Source organism: Dipteris shenzhenensis, chromosome 28 (assembly GCF_047967505.1).
Source record: "Dipteris shenzhenensis isolate YYH24624 ecotype China chromosome 28, Dip_SZ_1.0, whole genome shotgun sequence".
Taxonomy (NCBI): domain Eukaryota; kingdom Viridiplantae; phylum Streptophyta; class Polypodiopsida; order Gleicheniales; family Dipteridaceae; genus Dipteris; species Dipteris shenzhenensis.
The window spans coordinates 28,303,481-28,326,284 of record NC_141623.1 but is presented as its reverse complement, the minus strand read 5'-3'; positions in this window follow the sequence as shown (position 1 = coordinate 28,326,284).

The following is a 22,804-nucleotide window of genomic DNA, read 5'->3' as shown; positions in this document are numbered from 1 at the left end:
AGAAATGCATAAGGTTTGTGAAGCCTGTCAATTTGGAAAACAGGCAAGGAAACCATTTCTAGGCATGTTCAAGAGAGTAAAAAGCCATTGGAATTAATCCACTCTGATGTGTGGACTACTAAAGCTGCATCTATTGAAGGCTGTCACTATTTTGTCACTTTTATTGATGACTTCAGTAGAAAAGTTTGGGTGTATTTTATGAAAAAGAAAAGTGAAGTGTTTGGGCACTTCAAAGCTTTTAAAGCTATGGTTGAAAAAGAAATAGGCCTGCAAATAAAATGCCTAAGGTCAGATAGAGAGGGAGAGTACCTCTCAAATGAGTTTGCAAGGTTCTTGCAGGAGCATGGGATAAAGCAGCAATATTCATGCAGTCATATCCCACAGCAAAACGGACTTGCAGAAAGGAAAAACAGGCATATTGGAGAGGTATCTCGGGCCATGCTAAATGAAAAAGATCTACCAGATTATTATTGGGCTGAAGCAGTTGCTACAGCAGTTTACATAATGAACAGGACTCCCACTGTAGCAATACATGGCATGACACCAGAGGAGATGTACACTGGTAGGAAACCAGACATTTCTCATTTGAAAATTTTTGGGTGCATTGCCTATGTTCATGTGCCAGATGAGTTGAGGTCCAAGTTGGATCCAAAAGCTGAGAAGTGCATCTTTATTAGTTATTCTCTGCAGCAGAAAGGGTATAGATGCTATAACCCTTCTACTTGTAAGTTTACAGTGAGCAGAGATGTTATTTTTTATGAGATGAGCAGCTGGTATAAACCAGTAAATGTGATGATTGATGTAGATGCACAAAATGGTAATGCTGCACAGAATTCAATGCAGCAGTCACAAAATATCAGTGGACCTGCAGTGTCCTCTAGCAATGGTTCACATACTTCGCCATGGACAGGCAGATTGAGATCAGGAGAATCTCCTCAAAGCAATGCAGATAGTGGTACGTAGGTATGACGAAAAGGAAAAGAGAAGGTAGATCAGCCCATGTTTGATGTGAATGCAGGTCACTCTTATGTGGATGGTGAATCCAGTGGCTCAGAACAGAGCAATGATGATGAGTTTGGCATTCCTTCTGTTGTTACACCTGGAGTAAGGAAGACCAGGGATGTTTTGAGAGCACCTGGAAGTGAGCCTATTTTGTGTAGGTCTACCAGAGCTAGGTATCCTGTGGATAGGCTGAAATATGATGAATTTATAGCCATTCACTATGCCTATATGGTCAAAGTGATAAAGGAACCAGAACCCACTTCTTTTGAGCAAGCCATGGGAAATGAAAAATGGGAGAAAGCCATGGATGAAGAAATGGATGCCTTGGAAGCAAATGCTACATGGGAATTGGTGCCTTTGCCTAAAGACAAGAATGCAATTGGCTGTAAGTGGGTTTATAAGATCAAGCACAATGCAGATGGTTCTGTGAATAGATACAAGGCAAGATTAGTTGTCAAGGGGTATGCACAGACATATGGCATTGATTATGAAGAAACATTTAGTCCGGTTGCAAGGATGGCAACTGTAAGAACAGTCATTACTATGGCTGCATCAAAGGGATGGTCTTTACATTAGATGGATGTAAAGAATGCCTTCTTGCATGGTGATTTGCAAGAAGAGGTCTTTATGGAGCAGCCAGCAGGTTATGTTCATGCTATTCATCCTGAGTTTGTTTGCAGGTTGAAGAAAGCCTTGTATGGCTTGAAGCAATCACCTAGAGCATGGTCTGACAAGATAGGACAGTATCTTGTCACTATTGGCTTTCAGATTTCCAAGGCAGATTTCTCACTCTATGTGAAAAACAGAGAAAGGGATTATGCTGCTTGTCATTTATGTTGATGATTTGATCATCACAAGTGATAGTGATGAAGATATCCTTCATGTGAAAATGCTATTGAAGCAAAAGTTTGAGATGAAGGATTTGGGAGAGCTGTGTTATTTCTTGAGCATTGAGGTGATTAGATCACCAAGTGGGATACAGCTCTTACAGAGGCAGTATGGATTGGACATGCTGTCCAAATATGGGATGACAGACTGTAAGCCTATTTCAGTTTCTTTGGAGCAGAATGTAAAGCTAAGCTCAGATGCAGGTGAGCTTTTGGAAGACCCTACTATGTACAGACGCATAGTAGGAAGTTTGATTTATATGACTATTACCAGGCCAGATTTAAGCTATGCTGTTGGATTGGTAAGTCAGTTTATGCAGGCTCCAACGAAACCGCATTTGGATGCGGCTAGACGCATACTCAGGTATGTGAAGTCCACATTGCAGTATGGACTATTTTATGATGCTGGGGTTCAGATATAGTTGCATGGATACACTGATGCTGATTGGGCTGGTAGTATTTCTGATAGACGATCTACCAGTGGATATGTTTTCTCTTTTGGGAGTGCTGCAGTCACTTGGAGCAGCAAGAAATAGCCTATAGTTGCCTTGTCAAGCACAGAGGCTGAGTACAGGGGTGCAGCAATGGTTGCATGTGAGGTAGCTTGGTTGCATAAGCTACTCTATGATATGCATCAGTCTACAGATATGCCAGTTGTCATTTATTGTGACAACATGAGCAATATACACTTGGCAAATAACCCAGTCTATCATGCTAGAACAAAGCACATTGAGGTGCATTATCACTATGTGCGGGAGAAGGTTTTACTAGGTCTTATTCACCTAGTTTATGTCAGCACAGAGGATCACGTAGCTGACATATTCACAAAGGCATTGGGTGCAGAGAAGCTACACAAGTTCAGAGACTTGCTTGGTGTGCAAGAATTGGGATTGAGCTTGAGGGGGAGTGTTGAGATATCGAGCTCCACTCGTGATATGCCAGGGTGACCGTTGTGTATTTATGTCATCGGACTTGTTAGCTGCAGATGCGGTTGGTACACTGCCCATGAATAATAGCTGGATGACAACTATCCTTATCTACTCTAGTTCGTGGCTCAATTAGTATGCCACCTTCGTTAGTTGAGTTTGGTTTGAGACCCACATATAGGGTTCTTCTATTTCTTTGTACTTGAGTTCTTTTGGCTTTCACAACTAAGAAGAGGAAAACTATTTTTAGCCTCCAGCTGTGTGTGTATTCCCCCATTGTGTATGTGAGAAAGCCGCAAGTGAGACTCCTTCCCTCTCTCCCACTATCTTCACACTTTCTTGCTCTATTTTTTGTTTCTAGAGGCATCACAACATTCCCTCATTTCGGACTTCTCTCCCTTAAGGGGCTATCTAGATCGAATAGCTTGGATGCAATATCCTTGATAGGTGATCCCCTACTAGTTACATCTATCACAACATACCCTAGACAACGAGCAAGGGGGAATGAGCCATGGCAAGAATGAGCAAGGGAGAACATAATTGGTGTCACACATTTAACCTCTATGTATTGCAATGGACATAAAATGCAGGACATAGAAAAGAAAAATTTGTAGTCTAGAGTGAAAATCATGAGAAAATGAGTTTATTAGTAATACTACATAGATGAAACAAAAAATATTATGAAAGCAAAAAAATTATATTGTTTGTTGAATATTACAAGAAATATTGCTTTTGGAGACTATAATCCGCATTGTCAAACTTTATACTTATATATCATTGTCTTTCACAATGCTCTCATCATCTATGAATATGCATCTTGCATGATGGCAGTCCTTGGTGATCTTCTTGTAGCATGTATCATGAGCCATTTGGCTTGCAATAGCCTCCACATAATTTGGCAAAATGCTTAACAAGGACACAACGAAATAAATCTATTCAAATAATGCCAAATATATTCATATGAAACTTTACTATTAGAAGATAAAAAATAATAGATTAGCTTGGAACTTTACAATCAAAGGCTATAAAATAATATATTGGCTTGAAAAGCATCTTATAGATATGAATATGTTAATTTTTGTAATCAAAACATTCTGATGCTCATGCAACAAAAAACCAACAACTTATTCTCAAAGGTGAGATCAACCCAAAGATACTGGGTAACTCTATCCCAGAGTAAAGTTTTGTCCCTAGAGGAGTTAGGTGCATGGATGGAGAAAATCTGGTAAGAGAGATTTGGATGCATGAATTCCAAAAAGGCATAGAAAGTTAAAGTCCCCAAAAGATGCAACATGAACAAGAGCCCAGATACTCACTAGTCATCACCATAAGGAGAGACACTTGCAAAAACATCCACCTCATTATCCACGACCCGCTCCATCTCCCAATTCTATCTTCTTCCCATGAAGAAGAGCCACCACATGTGATGAAATGAGCACATCATCAATATCCATGGCCACACACATGTGGCCTGAGTCAAGGCAAGCTCATAGTAAGGGAGAAACACCACACCCCAGCTCAAGTGCATCCCACCAGGACAACAAAGAAGATCCAAGTAACATGCCGCAAAGGTGTGGTTTCTTTGCATGCCACCTCTCTAATCACAACCATTTGTGTCTCTTGCCCTGCTACTAGAAGGCAAGTGATGGTAGATGCTCAAATCCAAAGGACTAAGATGTAGTGCCTCGAAGAGACGCTTGCTAGATTCCAATATTGACATTGATATAGAGAGAGAAAGAGAGACAGAGAGAGAGATACAAAGAGAGGGATGAAATAAATAAAAGGCACTCAATATACCTAGAAAAGAGTGATCTCCATCATCAAAATCTGGATTATATCCTCCAAAGTCATTCCACGCTTCTTTTTATCTCGTCTAGCATGCTTTGATTGATCTTCAATCAAGACAGACAGCAACAAGTATAAATTAGATTCATCAAAATTAAATCCTTAAAACAATGTTAAAAAGAGAATAGTGAAAGTTACCACAAAGATTCTTTTGTGCATTCTTGTCCCGATCATGAAGATATGTTCCATGGAATAGAGCATGCTTCTCTCTCTCTCTCTCTCTCTCTCTCTCTCCCCCCCCAAATAGTCACCACTAGTCATTTTAATCCATTAGGGAAAATTGTCTAACTCCCACCTAGAGAGAGAATGCATATTATGGGTATACATGATTGTGGTCGCATTGGAAGTGGATACCCATGGCCTACATGCAATTGCCAGAGAAGGCACATGACCACCTTCTTTCAAAAATGCCAAAAATCTGCCACATTTCATATAATTAACCTCTCATGACTTGCAGTCTAGAAAAACCTTTTTGCAGAGAAAGAACAAATAGAACTATCTTACAAATCTATATTATCAAAACACCAATATTGCCCTTACTTATACACAACCCTTTGTGCGGCCAATTGGATCATATTAAACTTTCTCAAGTTTCTAAGCTCCACATTTTTCTCCCTTGTCTCCATTCAAATCTCTTCATTATAGAGAAACCCCCTCATGCAAAATAAGACCACCAGGTTGGCCAAAGAAGTCTTTGAGCACATCCTTTGCTTTCATGAGTATCCTTTCAGGCACAAACTCTTTCTGCAACCAACTATAGAAACCAAAAGATTTATCAATTAAGTAAAAACCACAATTTTACAATGACTTAAGCACATAGTCATCATTATTACCTCCTATACTCATGGTCTCCTTTAGGGAGTCCATAAAGACAACCAAAAAATCCTAGTATCCATAGGCACTTGCTAAAAAATGGCAAGTAGATTGATCTTCTCAGGAGTTGCATAACTATCTCCATTCCACTTTAATGCTAGGACTCTCCTCCACCATTCATCTCTAAGATGAGGATCAACAATGTTCAAAATTTTTTGTGAGCAAAGAAACAAATCATTACTCAAGAAAGCATTGCAACACCACAAATACAAAGGATATGATGTCATAAAGGAGGAAGACACCTTTCCCTTTCCTATCCTATCACTATATTTTTGAGTGAGCTCTTAAACCTCTTTCACCTCCTCCTTTGAGAGGAGAGGAGTGTAAAAGATCCAGCTTCTCATTCAAATCCTTGTTCATTTGGACATGAGGTAACATGAGGCCAAACCATCATGACATGATTTACTTCATTTATTGACAAGATTAGAAATAAACACTAAGAAATGTTAAACCAAACTCAAATTTATAGCTTACATTATAAACCGGTCTAGCCAAATATTTCCTAGTCGAAGGAAACCAAGGCTCTACCCCCTTGGTATGATTCTTCCTAATCCTTGTAATCAAATCAAAATCTTCAACCGCTAATTCCTTAAGTTAATCATCTGAGTTTGCGGTGCAAATATTATTTGTGTTGACAAGCTCATCCTTTAATGATGAAGCAACCAGTGCATATGTGTTCAGACTGCAAAATAATCAATGCAAAGAGTATATTTAGGAAAAAATTGAGATAATATTAATCTCAAAAAAATACTTTAAGAAAAAAAGAAACTCATAAGTTCATCCTTTGAAAGCAAGATAGCAAGGCAATCTCACTAACTTTTTGAGGATCAATGATAGTCGATAGCACACAGACATGCTTCACTCGATGATACAAAAATCTCTCAGCTATTGCCTCCTTCCATGACTATGTATGATGATTACCATCCCACACATAGAACATATAATTTGATAACATTTTCAATTTTGGGAGTTTGGACAATTCGTCCTCAAAATCAATGTTCACCTCCACCCAAATTGGATCCCATACAATCATAATTGCATCATTCACAACAGTTTCCTCACTCACAGTTGTACAAATTGAAATGATGAAGATCCCTTTCTCTAGAACATATCCTTCTTTACCAAAAGAATTTTTCAATCTTGATAAGTCATCTCACAAACCACGTACTTTGGCATAAGGATTAAATGGGCATAGTGGATAGGAGGACACTTAGAACAACTAACAATCCTTATTCTCTTCATAATATCCTCTCTCTCATGCATGCTAAACCCACTATCATCCTTAATAGCATCTTGTTATAACACTTCAAGATGCAAGATGTAAGGGACAATCTCCATCCTTGCATCAATATCGTCAACGGCTTGATCCCTCATCATCTCTTCCAGTATCTCCAATATCTAGTGATAGCTCTTGTTCTTGACATTCTTCCAAAAGTGGTTCCAAAGAGGAGTTTTTAGAACTTCTTCTTTTTCTTCCTCTCTTGCTTGGAGCTTGTGGACTAACCAATGATCTGCTAGCAAAACAACTAGCTTAGCCTTTGAGCTCACTCTCATTTGTGTCTCACAAAAATAAGGAAATGGATATCTCAAAAGATAAAAATGTCCCTTACTTTCTTTGTGGCATGGGAGTCATCGTAAACAAAATCTCACACTCCTACAAGTCCAAAGGGAATTCCTTTACAATACAAAAAAATTTAGGGACTCATATCAAAATTTTGTTTTCTTCATGTGCTAGCATCAGATAACCTATTGGTTCTAGACCATGAAGCATAGAAAGGTACGATGGACTTACTGATCGATTTGTAAAAGATCTCAAGGAGCCTAATATCACTCTTCCTGCACATGAGGTAGTGCAATGGTTCAACCAAGCGCACACTGCATGCAGATGCTAAACCATTAGTATAGCAAAGAAGCTAAAGCCTGCCAAGACACTTGTGAAACCCAAATAAAGGCCACTAGTCTATCCAAATACACCATGCCATTTGAAGATAAGAAAATGTTAAGCAAGGGTTGTTGCATGAAATGTGTATTGTTAGTATATTTCTTACTCTATGTGGATCCAAAAACTCTATATAATGGCACAATTGTGGGACCTATCTTGGTCCTGCTTGAGTCTGAGGGTTTAACAAGACACCTTCACAAGGAAGAAGATTAGGCTAAGGATTTAAGGACTTCTATCCTCCAAATATCCCACGTCCACATGGCTCCTTGCGGTGTCAGCTTTGTCAACACATTATCAAAGGCATGACTTACAACATGTACATTCTTCCTTAGTATAATGATCCAAAATGGACAACCATATTAAAAAATTACATTGTTCTCTACTGTTGTGACGGCCTTATCCACTTTACATGCACGAATGACCTCTAATTGAAGACTGACGTGCTGATCTATATTGCTAAAGGGAACTGAGCCCAAGGTATACTCTATGTCAGAGGTGAAAGCATCAGTGATGGATGCTAGAATGGAATCACCTGAAGAGCTGAATGCACTGTGGCATGTATCTCCGCATGCGGCTAGAGATGTGAGTGCCTCGTACTAAGGACTTACCTGTTGAATAACTGCATGATCAATGGTAAACTCTTACTGAGTATCTGCATCTGATGTGACAGTAAATGGAGTTGGATCCATACATAAAGATTATGGCTGTGCATCATAAGAATCAGTTTGTGCTAATGTCGATGGGACTGCCTTGTACTAAGGACTTACTGTCAAGTATGCCTCATGTTGAGGGCTTACTACCGAATGTGCCTCATGCTGAGGGCTTACTACCGAATGTGCCTCATGCTGAAGGCTTACCAAGAAGTGTGATCTCTTGAGACCAATGAGGCTTGAGTCGAGCGGCATCATAAATTGGTACATACCCTGTGGCAATGAATGGTCAAAGAAGGTTCTCTTTCCACTCATGGATCTCGTCCAAAGGCATGATTGGTGTATCATCAACTATGTGATGTGCATAATTCCATGGTGGAGGCTGTCCAAGAGGCTTACCCATGTACCGATGAGAGTGCCTACCCATGAGAACATTGTATGAGATCTACTATTGGGGGGCTTATGCTCGAACTACCGCTCAGAAATTATGCTAAACTATCAAATTTGAACCAAGTCATGTGAGAACAATCGGGATGTGCCAAGGATCAAGCTTGTAAGAAAGCGATGGTAACTAAGTGTCGAGCATAGCCAAGAGGCTGTACAGGGCTAATGTATATGTGTAGGAACCAATGCTAGAAAATAGTCAACCAATGTGACTTTACATTGGTGGCATGTGTGTGTGCAAGAAGAATTCAACAATCCTAAATCCGAGAAGAACTTTGCCAAGTGTCACAAATCGTGATGATTTGCTGAATGCCAAGAGACTGACTGGTGTCAGATGTGTGAATGTGAATCACTGATGATAGATCCGATGGGACTAACACCGGTGGGAACTAATCAGGTAATGTGGCAATGGCTTACTTGGCTTGGTGGAGTTGGATCTCCTCTAAGGCGGTGCTAGCCTACAACTAGACTACACATCAAAGCGCAAAATACAACAAATGAATTTTATCTGGATTCATTTTATGTGTTGGGTATGTTGCAATTGATCAAGAGGTGGTTCCGATGAAGAGGATTTGATGATTATGACCTGTGGAAATGTAAGATGGTAGATCTTAGGTGCTCAGTGCATAGAGCGTGTTGGCGAGCAATTTTTCTTTTTGAAGCACTGCAACAGGATAGGCTAAACTTTTATCCCAAGAAAGGGTGATGTGTCCTGTGATTAGGTGGCAGTGAGGGTTACTTGCAAAATGAAGAACTATGCGTATGGAGAGTTATTGTGCCTAGTAGGAGGCTGTGACATGTGGCATGCTGAGGTGGCCAATTGATGACCTAGCTGCTAACTAGGCATAATGAGGTGGCCTCTGACATGGCATAGGATAAGGTTGTTGATGTGGTACCTATGTGACCAAACCCTATCTAGAAGGCTAACCCAAAGTTAACTCCAGCTAGGTTAGAATGACTGTTGACCAAACCATAGTTAAACTAATCAACCCTATCCACTTGACCCAGGATTAACCGTACTCGAGCTAGTTTCAACCAACCTACCACGCCTCACGCATAGGAGAGGATAAGTGTTGGGATATCTCAAGGTGTATGCCTCAAGCACACCTTATGTTTCTATGTGTGAGTGCTAGAGGCACAGTTAGGTGCCCACAAGCATAGTTAGGTGGTGGAGAGTCACATAGGATGATTGAGAGAATCTAGGAGCAGATTGAGGAGATGATTGTGGAGCTCTGAGGTCATCAGTGATGTCAGTGAGCGTGTATGAGGTGCCTACTTAAGGACCTCACTCTTCTTCATTCCATAAGCAAGTATTCTGATTTTGTGTCCACTCTACTCTTTCCTTTCAGTATTTCAACATGGTATCAGAGCCATTTGATCCTCCTTGAGCCCATTTTTGCCACATCATCATCTTCTTCCTCTTCTTCTTCTTCACCATCTCTCCCTCTTCTTCCAAAAATTTGCTTGAGCTTGTTCTCCTCCGATTCTCACCCATTTCCCACGCCCTTCTAGCTGGAGATCCCCCTTGTTGGGGCGAATTTTGGGCTGCAACGAATTGAAGAATTTCAAGCTCTGATGGTCGCCATTGTACGAATTTCGTCGATTCTTCTTGCTGTGTTTTCTCTACGCCTGCTCCTTCTTTCTCTAATTCCTTTCAGGGCAACCTTCTCCATACCTAGAGCTACCTTGTGCTGAAATCTAAGCAGCAATGGCTGCATATTGAAGGAGAAAACAGAGAAAAACCAGTCGACTTTGTTGAAGAAGGAGAAGGCGACCTGACGTGTTTTTTCGCCTCTTCTTCCCAGAGGTTCTATTGTGGTATACCAGCTTTCTTTTGCCTTAGAAAGCCCCCTTTCTTTTGCTTTGAAGAGTGAGCTATAAGCCCTCCAAGTTCAGCTCTCTAGTTTTGACAGATTTGACAAGCTTTTGAAAATGATGCTACATAAAATGCTACTCTAGCATTTTTGGTCTTTTGAAGTTTTCAATAACTTCAGTACAAGTGTTGCTTCAGTTTTGCTTTGACTTGCTAGACCTGGTTTTGATTGAAAAGTGTTTATTTCACCCACTTCTATGAAGCATGTAAAAAGAAGCATCATTGTTTGAAATCTAGTCACTACTATTTGCTACATCAAGTGCTCATATTTTGGAAGTCTTTCAGTTATTTTTGCCTTGTAAGAGAGATAGAAACTGCCCAATATCTGGGTTAGACCCTCTCATGGCTACCATATTTAATCTTGAGAAGTTCAATGGAAAGGGCTTCCATACATGGCAAATGAAGGTGAAATTTGCATTGATGCGGGAGAACTTATGGGGACTTGTCAAACCTACTCCTACCGCTTCTTCTACAGCCTCCAATGCTGGAGAATCTTCAACACCGACACGACCGGCAAGGGATCCAGCAAGAGAAGAAAAGGCATATGGTATCATTGCTCTTGCTTTGGGTGATGAATATATACACCATATCTCTGACTTGGAGTCTCCTTCGGAAGCTTGGCAGAAGCTAGACATGATTTTTGGTGCAAGCTCTCACATCTCTAAACTATCACTTAAAATCTCTTTCTTTGAATTAAAGATGGCAAGTGATACTACTTTAGCTGCTCATGTCAACTATATGCGGAGTCTTATGACTCAATTAGCTTCTATCAACTCTCCTATCACCCGGTAGTGTTACTTAAGAGTATGCCTGAAAGTTTTGATCACATTGTTAGCACTTTGAAGAATCTTCCCAATCCTAACCTTGAAGGCATTATCTCTGCTCTCCAAGAAGAAAAAAGGCATATGGAGCTAAGGAAAGGCAATGACACTACTTATGCTGTAAAAATCCAGAAGGGCAAGTATACTCCTTGCAATCACTGTGGAAAGACAAATCACCTTTCAAAGGACTGCTTCAAAGTTAATCCATGCAAGCACTATGGCAAGAACAACCATAATGAGAAGTTTTGCAGAGCCAAAGCAAAGACAGAAAATGCAAATCTACTTACAGTTAATGAGCCTCCACAAGATGAGGCATCCTTTGAAGATTATGCATTTTAAACACATCTCTATGTATGCTCCAGATCTCTCTTTTTATGTCAAGGTACTCAGCCTGGATAGTCCTCCAAAATGAATGCAAATAAACTATTGTGTTTTGTGAACACCTCTGGTCACCTTATGATGTAGGCCATGTGTATGTTTTGTTCTATGATGGTACCTCCTGCAGACATTGTGTGCATGTACATGCAGGGGAGATAACCAATGGAAGGTCTTTTTGTATCCCTTTTTGTTTACCTTACACCCAAGGGAACCCTTGCTAGCATGAGAACCTAGCCATAGATTTATCCTTGACCACATGAGATGGCATGAGAAACTATGAGACTAGATGTAAGCCTGAGGCATTTCCTTGAGGGGGGGTTTGTTGGGATATCTCAAGGTGTATGCCTCAGGCACACCTTATGTTTCTATGTGTGAGTGCTAGAGGCACAGTTAGGTGCCCACAAGCATAGTTAGGTGGTGGAGAGCCACATAGGATGATTGAGAGAATCTAGGAGCAGATTGAGGAGATGATTGTGGAGCTCTGAGGTCATCAGTGATGTCAGTGAGCTTGTATGAGGTGCCTACTTAAGGACCTCACTCTTCTTCATTCCATAAGCAAGTATTCTGATTTTGTGTCCACTCTACTCTTTCCTTTCAGTATTTCAACAATAAGCTTCTGGTCAAAATCTTTCATGATTTGTCAAAATCTTTGTAAGATTTCGTCGATGCTTATCCATTCCGTCGGTGCCCACCCATTTCGTCGGTGCCCATTGCTGAGGCTTGTGAAGTCTGGTCATGGTCATGGGAGTGTGGCTAGTCGTGGAGCAAAGTGAGCTATGCCACAAAAAAACATGCTTGCTTGCTCAACTCTTCTCATGTTTTATATGGCACCTGCATCATGCTACAGGCTAAGAGGTTGTCTAGGAATATGGCAAGAAATTCATCAATGTACTCCTAGAACTTTCCATCATGGAGCATTGAAATGTGGTCAAAGCGATTTGATTGTACCCACTATATCCATCCATGGACAACTACATTTCGCTAGTCACTTTGTGTAGGATTGTGTCTATGAATAGTAGTGAAAATGTTTCTTTGGATGATGGGGTCGTTTAGCTTCTGGTAGTTGATTTAGACTCATAGTTTTCCATTCTTTTTTGGCACAATAATGATTTGGAATAACTAATCGCTTTGGTCTAACTAGTAGATGAACCCTTCCTACAACACTTGTTCTATTTTAGCCTGCACCAACTTGGCATAGTTAGGCTTCATCTGATACCTTTGTTGTTAAATGGGCTTCGCATCTGGAATGGAAAGGATTCAGTGTTGGATCAAGCTTGGTGGAACCCCCATCAAATTCGTGTACTCCCAGGCAAACACATCTTTGTATTCCTTGAAGAGCACTTCTGCTATTGTGAGGAATTCCATAGGAAGCACTTTGTTGATTTATATCATTTTTAGTTCCTCACTCGACCCTACATTGATTTCTTGATTTGATTGTATTTTGGTGATTCGTCCACATTGCCTCTAATTGGATTGATTGGGTTCATTGCTTGTCCTTGTACTTTGCAAAGATGAGCTTCTATGGCAATCAAGTATGGACATATAGTACATTATGGACCCATACTCAGCTACAACATACTGCACCTCATATATCAAAAAAATGGATGACACGATAATAAGTAGCCTCCAACAAACAATTAAATCTTGCATACAAGATACAGTGATGCATACAATCGACTACATAAAATGGGAAATAAGTTTTTACATGCATGACAAATGAGTGCACAATTGGCATCTTTCATTACTTTGTCTTTACCATTACATAGAACAACAAGAAACTTCTACTTTATAAATACAAACAAATAAGAAAACAGGGCACTCATCCTTAAGAGAAAACATCAATTGCAACACCTTCCCAGTGACTCCACTAACATAACATGCGAGACAATCATTAATAAATACACAAGAAGAAAAGACATGGACAATATCTGCCTCACAACATTTGCAGCAAAATATAACTATGACAATGGCATTGCCAAGAAGAGACAGACACCAAGAATTATAAGATTTGTGAAATTTAACATGGTAAAAGACCCAGACAATTACTAATAGGTACTACTATACTACCATTTCAAAGGTGACAAAAATCATGAGCTATTAGTACATGGATCTTAACAAAGAAGCCTACAATTCTAGGTGCAATATTATACTACAAGATAAAGCTTTATACACTTGTGATGACAACAATGAACAACTATGAGAAGACCACTATATCCAATTAAAAAATAACAATCAAACTACCACGGCTGAAAACAATGACTTTGAACAAAATAGCTTCCCCACATAAGAAGCATAAATAAAAGCATGATCATCTATAAATTCATTATTCCTAATAAAAAACAAATCCTCATGCAAAACAACGAATACTTTTACATTATTCCTATTAAAAAGCAAATCCTCATGCAAAACGACGAATACTTTTACATGATTCGATCTTTGAACATCAAACAAAGGCAACTTTTTGATGATCTCATGATAAGGATTCGTCTGATAGAGAAAATCCACTTATTTCTGACTGGTGGAGCTGATAGAGGCAAAATGTACCTTCTCCTTCTTATAGTCCAAGGGTTATTATGGCTCTACAATCATACTCTTGCACATGTAGATGATGAACTACTACATGTATTAATGTTAGCTTACATTGGAAAAGTAGCTTACAACATAAACAACCTAACTATACACTCTGCATTGCATTTGCCATTACAAACAAAAAACTTAACATCCCTCTCCAGGAAAAGCTTGACACACTCGTTCATCTTTGGAATGCCATGCACCTCCCTATGCTGAGCATAGAGGAATTACTACAATAACCCAAGCATTAGAGAGGTATTTCTTTTGGTCAACGATGCAAAAAGATATACATTAGTTTGTTATAGAATGCCTATTCAAATATGATAGACGGAAGGAACCTAGCCTACTTATGCCTCTTCCTGTGCCTCAAGCACCTTTCTTCCACTCGTGCTTATGAGCGGTGTGGGACTAGCCCCTTTGGTGGTTGACCTCCCTCTCTCCTGGCAATCTCAGCTAGTGCCTGCCTCTTAAGCAAAGATCTCTTATTGTCAAGGATAATAGTAATCATTGACTTTGCCCCTTTGTCTGTGAACTCAACATTGGATGGATTGGGATACCTAGAGTGTATAGCATTGATGGTATCATCAACCAAATTTTTTTTCTACAAGTAATCCAAAGATGAGGGAGGGCTTGGCGTGATTGATATATTGTTCATAAGAATTTGAAAAAAGGCATGTTGGTATTACAATACAATATAAAGGAAGGACAGTTGATTACCAATCTTAAATTTGGGTGGATTGGTATATACAGTTAATGAAGCTCATGATAATTTCATAATTTTGCTCATTAATTTGGAGGGATAGTTAATTCCTAAGTCATTCAATGGAAGAAAGTTAAACCTTACAAGATTTCTACAGTGAGCTTAGCAATAGTAATTAGGTCACACGTCCTTAGTAGGATGCCATGTGACAAAAACAACTACCTTAAACTCAACAACAAGTTTCTTTCGGCTGAGGTGTCACATGACACACCAAATTTGGCATCACATCTTCTCCAATGAGCCATTGCTTGCAAAAGCTCAAATTTCTTAAGCTCCTTGTTGTTCATCACTCACCCTTGTGCTTGCATCCCCAACTATCACTGTATCCTTTCTCTCACCTATTACCCCCATCCTCACCGCTACTATGGCTTCGACCGTTTCCAAGAGGGACGAAAGACCAACCAACCAACAAAAGTTGTCATTGCCACTTCAAGGACCACTCCCAATTGATCAGCTTCCTAATATAGTTTTGATGAATTCGACCGTGTCTCTGAAGAGTGTCGGCCACCAAAGACCCAGCTTGCAGCACTTAATGTGTTGTAACATCAACAGTTAAATAACCTCTTGCAATACCTGAGTGGGCTTCTTCAAGCACATCGATGTATTCGTGTTCACACACACGTCTTTGCAAGATGCCATACTTGCCCTTACAGTGCTATCAGTTGCAGTTGGTATGGTACTGTATTCTTAATGAGTTTACGGGCTCGATCCTTCTTAAGGGCTTGGTGTTAGCCCCCAAATTTTTACTAAATTTGGTACCTTTCATTGGTCTACATAGATATATTTGGAGCATTTGGGCTATTAAAAATATTTATTTGCTGTACTTCATTGCAAATATCCATGGTAAATTGACATGGCAATTAGCAGGTCCACACTCTTCAAGCCATGGTCAATATGTGTGTGTGTGTTCTCATTTGAGAAAGGTGAAGGATGTTGCAAAATAAAGGTCACATGAACCTTAGTCATGAAAATGTAATCAAAGTACTTGAAATTTAATAAAATATTAAGAAAGGTGGTGGGAGGAGTTGTTAGGTGTGTGGAAGTTGGAAGGTGGTTACATCTCTCTTCTTCCATCCTTTGGGCACGCTTCCTTCATCAATTCTTCTCTTGTGTTCTTTTAGCAGCAATCTTTCTTCTCTTGTTCCCTTTCTTGTTATTGCAATTATGGAGGGAGAGAGTGAAGATGGTGAGAGTGATGATGATGATGATGATGCTGTCCTTTCTTAATTTTGATGAGGAGAATGATGTGGTTTTCCTAGTGAGGAGAGTAGTTCTTGCAAGTTTTTGAGGCCATGCAAGAGTAATTTAGCCTCTCGTACCCGTCATAAGGGAGGTTGGAAGGCAGTTGTTCATTGGTGCATCTGCCGAGAGAGAGGTGGTCTCAAAAATTACAAAGATGAGGATAGATGATGTAGTTGTGCATTTGTGGATGCATTCTTCTAGCTCCCTTCCTTCATTCACATCTATTCTTAGTTCTCCAAGAAGGTGCCTTGAAGTGGATTCAGAGGACAGGGTCCTTCATGCGAAGACTATAAACAGTTATCATCCTCCAAGCATATTCATGATGTTATAGTGTATCCAAAGAAAGTGAAACGTTAATGGGTTGGAAGATGCAACAACAATTAACAGTAACTACTTTGAAGATGGGTTTACTTTGCCAATAGTTTGTTGTGACTAGAGGTGGTTCATGTTGTCAAGGCATTCAAAAAATTTCAGAGCACAAAATGCACAATAAAGCTACGAGATTGGTTGGCTGCTATGATTAGAATCATGTGCTATTAACATCTAGCATCAATGGAAACAATTGAAGGAAGAGCCCAAGCAAAGGGATGAGAAGCTCAGCTTGACGTAAGAGGAGGAAAGGATACCTCGATGGAGCTATAAAGAGCAAGAGCTAGCTGCATGTTCGACACTCCGACATACAAAATGCAGAGAGAGGAAGAAGCAAAAGTTCCATTAAACAAGGAGTAGCTGGGAATGAGATCTAACCGCGATGTCGCGAGAGGAGAAAGTGCCAAGCCAAAGTTGTTCATTGCTTTTTTGAAACTGAAAAACACAACAATTACCAGGTGGTGTTCTTCATGCTGTATCTTTTGTGAGGGTGTACTTCAAGCTTGATCATTTGATGGGAATTTTCACCATGGTTATCCATGGTTGTTTAAGAGCTTAATGATGGTGGTTTACATTGTTTCTTTGCCCAAGGTGTGGGGCATACTTGTGCTCATTTGGAGAGATTGTTTTGCCTTATTCCTTTTGAGGTGTTGGTGATTGAAGAAGAATTTCTCAGATTGTGAGAAGTGTCATGTCTAAATGACATTTGGAGTTTATGGATGGCTACCAATTGAGGTGGTCCAATGTGGAGTGAAGTGAAGTGTTTGAGAGTGTGGTTCCTTCATCAACATGCTCATGTTTCAACAAGGTAAGGCTTTCTTTTTGAATACTCGCAAGGACGCTTCGTAGCAGCCAAGCATGGGAGGAATGTTAGTCCCCAAATTTGTGCTAAATTTGGCACCTTTCATTGGCCTAAATAGATATATTTGGAGCATTTGGGCTATTAGAAATATTTATTTGATGTCTTCATTGCAAATATCCATTGTAAATTGACATGGTGCGGGTCCGCACTCTTGAAGCCATGGTCAATATGTGTGTGTTTGTGTCCTCATTTGAGAAAGGTGAAGGATGTTGCAAAATAAAGGTCACATGAACCTTAGTCATGGAGCTATAATCAAAGTACTTGAAATTTAATAAAATATCAAGAAAGGTGGTGGGAGGAGTCATGAGGTGTGTGGACATTGGAAGGTGGTTACATCTTCTCTCTTCTTCCATCCTTTTGGGCACGCTTCCTTCATTGATTCTTCTCTTGTGTTCTTGGAGAAGAAATCTTTTTTCTCTTGTGCCCTTTCTTATTCTTGCAATTATGGAGGGAGAGAGTGAAGATGGTGAGAGTGATGATGATGACGCTGATGCTGTCCTTCTTTCTTGATTATTGATGAGAATGGTGTGGTTTTCCTAGTGAGGAGAGTAGTTTTTGCAAGTTTTTGAGGCCATGCAAGAGTACTTGTAGCCTCTCATACCCATCATAAGGGAGCTTGGAAGGCAGTTGTTCACTTGGCATAGGGGTAATTCATTTGCCAAGCAGTGGTCTATTTCGGTTCTAGGAGCATATCTACACCCCCTCCTATAGTCCTGTTAGAATGTCTTTGACACAGATTCTCTCCCATGGTCCCTAAGTCACGAGCTGGATCTGTTTGCTCCCTAAAGGGGGTTGCAAGCTGAACATTTGATAGTGGAGACTGATTACACTACTAGACACCACTTATAAGATCTTGGCCAAGGTCTTGAGTTTGCAGATGCGACCCCACCTTCCAGATATCATCCACAACACACAAACTAGTTTTGTCCAGTAGAATGTTGGATAACATTTTTCCCTTATGGGAGGTAGTGAGTTGGGCCAGAGAGGATGCTCAGCCTCTCGCTATACTTCTCTTGGATTTCAAGAAGGCATATGATAGGGTGGATCGATCCTTCCTCAAGGTCATGATGAGGAGATTGGGCTTGCAAGCTGAACATTTGATAGTGGAGACTGATTACACTACTAGACACCACTTATAAGATCTTGGCCAAGGTCTTGAGTTTGCAGATGCGACCCCACCTTCCAGATATCATCCACAACACACAAATTAGTTTTGTCCAGTAGAATGTTGGATAACATTTTTCCCTTCTGGGAGGTAGTGAGTTGGGCCAGAGAGGATGCTCAGCCTCTCGCTATACTTCTCTTGTATTTCAAGAAGGCATATGATAGGGTGGATCGATCCTTCCTCAAGGTCATGATGAGGAGATTGGGCTTCTACAAGCAACGGATCCAAGGAGTTTCAGCATCGTATGCAAGGAGTTCCAATCAGGTGACCATTGGTGGCCACTTAAGAGAGGCATTTCCTTTATCCTGTTTGGTCCAACAAGGTTTCCATCTTTCCCCCTTCCTCTTCCTCTTTGTGGTGGAGGCCATCAGTTACTTTTTATGATCTCGGCCGCTAGTCTTTTAGGCATGTAACTTCTAATTTGGTGAGCTATTGGACTCATAGTTCGTGGATGACACAACTTTATTTGTGGATGGGTCCATGGCGAGCCTCGAAAGGGTTAGGGGGCTTTGGCCATTTACTGTGAGGCCTATGAGGCATGGATCAAATGGACCAAATCTATAGGTTTCTTCACAAGCACAGAGGTGCTCCAGGATATCAATGACTGGGGGGTAGGTCTTGGCGTCAGGTGGATCTCACGTGGATAGAAATCATGATACCTAGTATGTCAGGTGGGGTCAGATACTATGGCAAATTAGTAGTTGCCTCAGTTCTAGAGAGTGTTAAGAATTAAATCCTAGAAACACCTTGCTTATTGATGATTGCCCATTTAAGGGGTGTGTAAACCGTGGAGAAAATTGTATATATCTAGATACTTTTGACATAGATGAGATTGATGACATATTGAATCTTGAACTTCTCTCTTATCTCCTTTGATTAAGAGATGTGATAGATATAAGAAATATTATCAAGCTTGACTATTATGGCACTGAACCAATACATACCAATGATCATCAATTTGTGTATTTCAAAGAAGTGATTTTGGAGTGGGAGGAGTTTACTAATAAGTACATAAAGCACTTCTTGAAGGAATCTACTCCTAGCCGAAAGATTCATTTGACTAGTTCAAGTCATTTTGAGATTGATAGCGGAAGTGAGAGAGAGAGAGAGAGAGAGAGAGAGGAGTGCATACGATATAGCTACTTGTACACTATGTTGTATTGAACTTGAACATGAATATATGCAAGAATACCCCTTAGGGTTAGGGTTAGGGTTTGACCCTAATGCCCTATCTAGATGGTGCAATTTACGCCATCCTTAACACCCCCTCTTAAATTGCATGTACGAGAACTTTTTGTAGATCTCATTTGGTGCATATGATAGCATCCAAAACTCAATTTTTTTTTGAAAAGAATCATAGTGTTATGTGCATGTGTGAGCATAGTGACTACATAGCAGAAGCATGTACAATGAGTACAACTTATGATCCTATACATGACATGCATTTACCCCTCTTAAGTTGTGGGTCATCCTTCACGTTTGGGAATTAAACCCACAAGATAGGCCAAAAGAAGAGAAAGAAAATGTGCATGCTGAACATGTCAAAGATAAAATGTCATGTGTCACCATGGACTATGCAATTGCTCTAAAAAAGAGGTATCAAGATATGAAACTTGTCTATGTAGCTATGGAGAAAGAATCCGATAGGTTGTGACATAACAAGGTGTCACCAACCCAACAGAACTGATAGCAATGGCAGAGGTATGCTATAATAGAATAATCTCTATCACCTGATGCGGTGTTGAAGAAGACTACATAGTCAGTGTGGACATAGTGATCCAAGGGCTAAGAATCTGGGCCTAAAAGTGCATGTGATACATTGATCTACTGAAGAAGAGTCCCATAGAACCAACAAGGTACGACAACCTATCAAACCTATATGCACTGATATGTAAATGGAATCAGATCCATGCATGAATGTGATGGTTGTACATCTAGAATGATACTGTGTTGATGTAGATGGGACTGCCTCATGCTAAGGGCTTACTATCAAATGTGCCTCATGCTGAGGACTTACCATCACATGTGCATGATTAGAGTGTGTAGATTGATCCATGCTAATATCTGGCACATCTTCATCCAATCTCTCGAGACCAACGAGGCTCAAGTCTACATTTGTGGCAATGAATGGTCAAAGTAGGTTCTCTATCCACTGACGGATCTCATCCAGAGTCATGATTGGTGTATGATCAACTATGCTATGTGGATAACTCCATGTTGGAGGTGATCTAGTGCTCTGTACTAGAGGTTTACTTGTGTATTATCGAGTGTGTCTACCCATTCACTGCAAAATTCCACCTCGATCAAAAGTTATGGCTCCCAAAAGGATGGCCAAACTTTGACCCCAAGAGAGTGGTAAAAAATGATGATGTGGCACTATGGGTCACATGCTGCTCCAAAAATGTGCCAATGTAGCACTGCTTCTAGGAAGCATTGATGACATTGATGCTGATTAGGTAGGTTGACTAGACAGATGATTGGACATGGTCAGTTGCTAATTGTACAAGGTGATGTGGCGCCTAGGGTTGAGCTGGCAGCTTGCTGGCCACTGATGACATGGAAATGAGCTGGTAGCACTATTGATGTGGATTGCGACCATGGCACTGACATTGTAGAAGGTTGTGTTTGCTGATGTGGCATAGCTGACATGGAGGATAAGATGGTGATGCGGTAACAGGAGGCAAAGGTTTCCATGTGGCAACTGTGTGAGGATAGGATTCCACAAAATCGCCTAAGATATCAATGGAATCTAAAATATTTTGTCATGGTGATGAGAAAAATTCGTCCATCACCTTAGTGTGCTGTTTGAGTCACTGCCTATGTGTAGGTAGTAGGAGTGCTTGTTCGAGCTTGTTGTGCTCTATGAGTGTCAGTTGGCGGTGGCATCCTAGGTCATTGGAGAGGCGCTTGCATGTTGTAGTTCCATTGGTCTGGGTCAAGGCTTCATTATAGGAGCTCTATGGAGGCGTGTAGGCTAAGGCCTAAGCTGCCTTGAGAGATGGATCATGTAGGTTTATCTGCTATATGTTGAAGCTGAGTGCCTCGGCATCATGGATCTAGAGAATCATTGGAGGAATTTGTTGGCACTATTTTTTTGAAAGAGGCTATGATGTGATTTACAAAGTCCATTGCTTTAGTCAGAAGCTCATTGAACACCTGCAGCTGGAAGATGGCACGGTCATTGGCATGTAGGTGGGCTAGAGGCACCGTTTCTTTGTGTGGGCATTTTGCCCATGAGATTTGGAGCAATTCGCTTCTCCCCATGTGCATCAAGGTGTTGGCAACTATTGGTCGTGGTGGTCATGGTGTTGTTTGCAGCTGCTAGTCATGGTGGCCTTTGGAGTTTCTTTTGCAGGTCATTTGCCGAGTGGAGCTCCTTGCCTGGCATGAGAGTTATGGCTGTGTAGCTTTAGCACTATGGGAGACGCCTCTTGAGTCATTGTAATTGCAAGAGGTAGCAACGTTGATGGTGAGCATTGTAGTCAGTTTTGGGCCATTGAGTAGTAGGAGTCGGGCTCTTCGTTGGTGTCACTATAGTTCATAGTTGTTTGATAGTCTAGTCTATCAAAGCTAGAACCCAAAAGCCTCTTTAAAGAAGCAAAGTAGAGAAACCTTACATAACAACTCTCTTAAGAGACTTTACTTTCTAAGACCTCATAGAATAGAGAGGAGGGAGAAGGAGATAATCTCTCTCTCTCAATGGAATAGCTCTCAAGGATATAGCTACTGATACAATATGTTGTATTGAACATGAACATGAATATATACATGAGTACCCCTTAGGGTTAGGGTTAGGGTTTGCCCCTAATGCCCTATCTAGATGGTGCAATCTACATTTCCGTAGCAAAGATTACCCAACATAGTAATCAAAGTGGAGATGCTTGTGAGCTAGATAAGGAACAATCACCAAAAGTTCAAGTGTAGGAGCTCAAAACAGGCCCAGCTACTTTGGTTCTTCTGAATTAGACCTCATGAAGAGGATAGTAGCCAAATTCCTTGACTGATGTGCAAGCTTGTTTGTATGCCCTAAACTTGGGTTACTTTCAACCGTATATCACAGAAAATTTTGCCAAAGTTTACATGACAAGACTACAAGATTCACTTGGATTACACATGCAATAAATCTTTAAGAATGGTTAGTACTCATATTAATTGCTTATTTGTGATGCATCATTTTTTAAATTTCCTTTACTT